The following is a 5,506-nucleotide window of genomic DNA, read 5'->3' as shown; positions in this document are numbered from 1 at the left end:
TATTAGTTGTTGCTGCAGCTGGGAAACAAACAGTTAAACCCCTGTGCTGTCCGTGAGGGCCACTATCTGCTGAACTGGTGGTCTAGAAATCTGATAAGGATTTAGCTGCACAGTGCACACTCCCAACACTACAAAGATCTTTCATTTATGGCATTGCACCCGGGATCACACACTCTCTCCCTTCCCCTCCCCCTCCCCCCTTACCATCAGAACTCCTGTGGCAAAAGGAGAAGTGCTCTGACAGTTCACACTTCACAGACTATGTATTCACATGCCCTGCACCTCCACCTGGGAGCAGGAGCAAGTGTTAAAAAACGATCTTCCTCTAAGAGCAGAGGGAGAACTTACTGTGAGGAGCTTCACACACTGCATGACAGGCAGGCTCACAGTCAGCTACGGCCACAGTGCGGTCCCTATATTCTGTATATTTAAATGAAATCAATCTTGCCTGGCGTTCAGCTTTAAGGGTTAAAATACATTTGTGTTAGAAACAGACTTGAAATAACTTCTAAATAGAGTCCATAGTTAGGTTTAAGTGTTAAAATTAGAAGAGTAGAAGTTCGGGTGTTAAGGGTTAATTTTAGTATACAAAATAGGATTTTGGTTTCCTGTAAAGGGAGGGTTGGTTAGATTAGCATGATAGACCCCTATCAAGTGATTTTCATGCCATCTGTGTCCCACTGGGGAGATTTCCCTTCACTTCCTGTCCTGGAGAGGCAACGGAAAATGAGAGGAAACCTCTTCAGATTGAATGGACTTCCCATATCAGAGAGTTGTCACAGGAGGAACGTTATTGCAGAATTTTGGATTTACCCTTACCTCTTCCTCCGATGGCAACTCAAATTTGGGGGTTTTGCCCCTTGACTTTGTCTCACTGACAATGGACACCAAGGACAAGGATTCTGAGGCCTGAATCCCCAGAAGGGGCATAGACAACAATAGAAACTTAAAGTGCAACCCCAGGCTAAAATCAAACAGTGCCTTGTACATGAATGACCTTTTTCATTAGTGGTGTTTGCAAAAACATCTTCGTTAGTAGAATTGTTTAAAAAAAAAAAAAAATTTGGAAAAATTAAATTTGGAACAGGCCCCATCTGAAGAGAAGCCCCTAAAGTGGCACTGCTCAGTACCTGCTTAGATGGATCACTAGAAGTGGAGGTCACATCTACCAAGCTGAACTTGAGCAATAGTCCCACCATCTTTTAAGCACATAGATCAGAAGATCCAAATTCGGACCCTTCCAGACAGTATATGGTTCTGGTTTTGGGCCCTGGACCAATCTATGCAGCACAGTTGTCTAGGCTTCCAGCTTTAAGAGTGTACCATGTTTAGTCTTTACAGCCAACTCAGCTTGCCGTGTCCAAATCCCGACACATCAGAAGAAGCTTGGATGTACTGCTTGTCCTGTAATGGCAACACACCCTTTCTGTTTCTTTGCCAGGTTCTCAACACCTGTCCCTTATGAAGCCACCATGGCCAGGATGACAAATGACCTCACTGTGTCACTGCAATGCATGTGGTTCTGTCTGACTGTCCTTACTATTGTGTAATGCGTCTGCCATATTGGTTGGTGTCTGGGTCTGCTCTTCATGGACACATAAACTAGCCCACCCCTTCTGCACATGTGATATCCCGTGCATGCACCATGATTCCCCGGAGGTACACATATCACAAGCTAAAAAAGTAAGGGGAAGATTGTCCCCGGAACAAGTGTCTTCATTGGAAGATTCCCCCTCTATTTCTTTTCCAAAAATTTTAGGCTTCCCCCCAGTGTCAAAAATCAAAGAGAAAGTACAGTACAATAATGAATTCATGTCATGCTTTGTGAATGGAGCCGGAAGTGTCATATTGAGTCTAATGAAGGGACCCAGAGTGGCCCCGAAACATTGCCTGCTTTGTGACATGATGTACATACGTCAATAAAGATGTTTTTGGAAACTTTCACTCCAGTGTGCTGGTGACGTACTGTGTCTTCTTGGATTTGAGTGGCGCCATCCGCTGGCACTACAGCACCCATCTGGTAAGGAGGGCGGTGGGATATCCATTGGAGCCGCAATTGTGGCACACCGTTGTTCACATCATGAACCTTCTAAGCTCCACTGAGAAGTGAGACAAAATAAAAATATCTGTTCCTGGAGCTGGGCTTTAAACATGATCTGATCTTCAAGGATACTATGAGGAGAATTTCTCAAAACTGGAGCAGACAAAAACTGGATCAGCTGTGCATGGCAACCAATCAGCTTCTCTCTTCAGTTTGTTCAGTTAAAGGTGCCCATACACTGTGCGATTATCGCAAAGTGTATGGAAGACGTGCGACCGTACAGTAGAAACGGTCGCACGTCTTTTGTCTAAGGAGCATGCTAGAAAACCCGCCCAGAATCGTACGATTTTCGGCTGGTTTTTAGCATGATCGTAAGATCAATGCCGCACGGGCCGGTGTGCGCACGCGCACACTGCCCATTCAGCATTGCGGTCCACGGAAGCCCGCCCCTCAGGGGGGCGGGCTTGTGACGATCGCAAGTGCGATCTGCCTGTCCAAGATGGGCAGATCGTACGTTTTTTAAATTACTTTACAACCATCGCAAGACTAAGGTCTTGCGATGGTTGTAAAGTGTATTGCCACCTCTAGATTTGAAAACGAAAGAGAAAATCTGATTGGTTGCCGTGCACACCTGCTCCAGATTCTGCCTGCTCCTGTTTTGATCAATTCCCCTCAATGTATCTAAAAACACCAAAAAACACTTTACATTGTAATCTCTCAATGCAATAAATGGGTTAGACGAGGTCATCGATGGAAAAATGAGGAACTAGTGAAACCTTCTCTATTTATAATAACCCCAACTGAGCACTTTCCGTGGTTGCAGATGTCACCTGTGCCATGGGTAGGGATGTATTTTGGCCAACCTCGCATACTGGTCCAGTTCATGTATATTATGGGATGTCTTACTTAAATGACCTTAAAGTGACACTAAACTCTGGAGTTAAATCTTAAAAATTCATTTCAAGTCCCATGAACAGCAATGTATCTTATTTGTGTATCACTCGGCTGTAGATCCTGCAATCATCTCTGAGGCCCCGTGGCGGTTCGCCACGCGGATTTGACCACGCGGATCCACCAACATGATCCCATACATTGCTATGGGGACCGTTCATGCGACTGCGCGGCTCAGCGCGATCCACACCACCCCCCACCCAAACTGCTCCCTGACCATTTTTTACCTCGCTGATCAGTGCGGTTTCCATACAGCTTTCAATGGAACTGCGCTGCGTTTTTAATTGCGTTTCAGCTCTGAAATGCAATTAAAAACTCCCCAAATCAGACCCTTATGAAATTTCAAAACCCCAAATTTCAAAACCTTTTGAAATCAGCGCCGGAAACCGCGTTGATCCGCAACTGCCCTGGTGTGAATGGGATCTAAATTGGTGCTGACACTGTCCTTCCTTCTGGAGGGGGGCTGCTTTTGTTCCCCTTGGTCCCTGTGTGTATTGTAAAGTAGTCACCGCTCCAAGCTCACTCCCAGGATGGACTACAATCTCAATACAAATTAGTGAATAAAACACACGAGATTGTAGTCCATCACAGGAGCGAGCTCCTGTGATGGACTACAGCATTTTAACAGGATTGAGGTCAACACTTTCACCTGGTCATTCTACAACATGGAACGTCTTCTGTTGTTGATTGACTTCTTTGCTTTGGAACGCTGTTGTAGTCAAATCCTAGTTAAACGACTGCAAGCTAAAATGGCGTATAGAGACCACGCTGCACAGACCACCAGGGCATAAGTGGACTATATGACAGGTACCAGGCCCATTTTCACATATCAACCAGCTGGGGAAAAAAAATGATTGAACCTCTCTGACTCCATCACGGTGATAAGATACCTTTGGCCTAAGAAAAGCAATCGCTCTCCATGAATGAAGTCCACTTGTAATCATCATTTGTATCAGAGGTAATAAACAGGTAAACCGTAACAATGGCGCTCGATGACTCCTATTCACAAAAATCAGTCTACATGCACAACACAGAAGTGAAGGGGAACCTGTCGGGGTTTTGTCACTTTAAAATGTATTTATCTGTTTAAGGAGAAAATTAAGGTAAAGAGTGTTTTTTATTAATGTAAATAGGAAATATCACCTTTAATTATAATGGTTTTAGGTCAGGATTATTTTATGAAATTAACTCTTTAAACTGTTTTTATATCTATCTATCTATTATCTATCTATCTATCTATCTATCTATCTATCTATCTATCTATCTATCTATCTATCTATCTCTCCATTATCTATCTATCTATTATCTATCTATCTATCTATCTATCATCTATCTATCTATCTATCTATCTATCTATCATCTATCTATCTATCTATCTATCTATCTATCTATCTATCTATCTATCTATCTATCTATTATCTATCTATCTATCTATCTATCATCTATCTATTTTCTATCTATCTATCTATCTATCTATCTATCTATCTATCTATCTATCTATCTATCTATCTATCATCTATCTATCTATCTATCTATCTATCATCTATCCAGTGGCGTCACAAGGGGGGTGCGGCCCGGACACCATTGAAGGGTGACACCAAAATAACTGACAGTCATTTTGCTGTCACCCCCTCTAAAAAGTCAGGCACTCGGTCATGGACAGAGAGCCCGTCAGTGTCAGTAGAGAGGCGGGAACACAGGCAGCATACTTCATCCTGCCGGGTGAACGTCCCCTCCTCTCTCTGCCGGCGTCCATCACTAAGATGGCCGCCGGCAGGCGTCACTTAGATGAGCGATGACGTCAAGGCCGGGTGACACCTGGCCTCGGGACTCCCCTGCATCTATCTGCAATCTTTGTTTTCCAAATAGACTTGTGACAGAGGACAAAGGATTCCCACACCACAGCAAAATATTTCACACATAGCTGACTATAATAAAATATATCTTTAATTATTTAATTAAATAACTGCATATGTTTTGTGCTGGGAGCCTGTTTATATACGCACCTCCGGCACAGTGAACACGCTGTCACTGACAGCTCCTGGTCACATGGAAGGTCAGTACCTGGTAGGACGGGCTCCCGACTGATGTGACTAGTGTGACATCCAATCACAGTGATCATACGATCAGGAAACACGCCAGCGTTACAAATCCTTAAAGGGCCAGTAGTAAAAGACCACAGCAATTTTAAAATAACCGGTTCCTACAAAGAAGACAATGAACCCTCACCACTCCCACTACCCGTGCCACCGATGTCTGTAGCGGTGAAAAGGAACCACAGACTAAATATTCTGCACAAATCAACACTTCTGGGAGTGTCAGAGTCCTGGTCACCCACTACAATCAGTGGTTCGATCCACTGGCCACTACATAAATAGAGACATAGGGGTTGGCAGAAGGAACCACAGAATACAGCAGGGGGACCATGCACCCGACAGTACCAGAAGTGTTGAATTGTGCAGGATCCTAAGCAGGTGTTTTTTTTTCACTGTCACTGAAATTGTTGCAGTTCTG

Source organism: Nanorana parkeri, unplaced genomic scaffold (assembly GCF_000935625.1).
Source record: "Nanorana parkeri isolate BGI_ZX_2015 unplaced genomic scaffold, ASM93562v1 scaffold968, whole genome shotgun sequence".
Classification (NCBI taxonomy): Eukaryota; Metazoa; Chordata; class Amphibia; order Anura; family Dicroglossidae; genus Nanorana; species Nanorana parkeri.
This window is presented reverse-complemented; position numbering follows the sequence as displayed.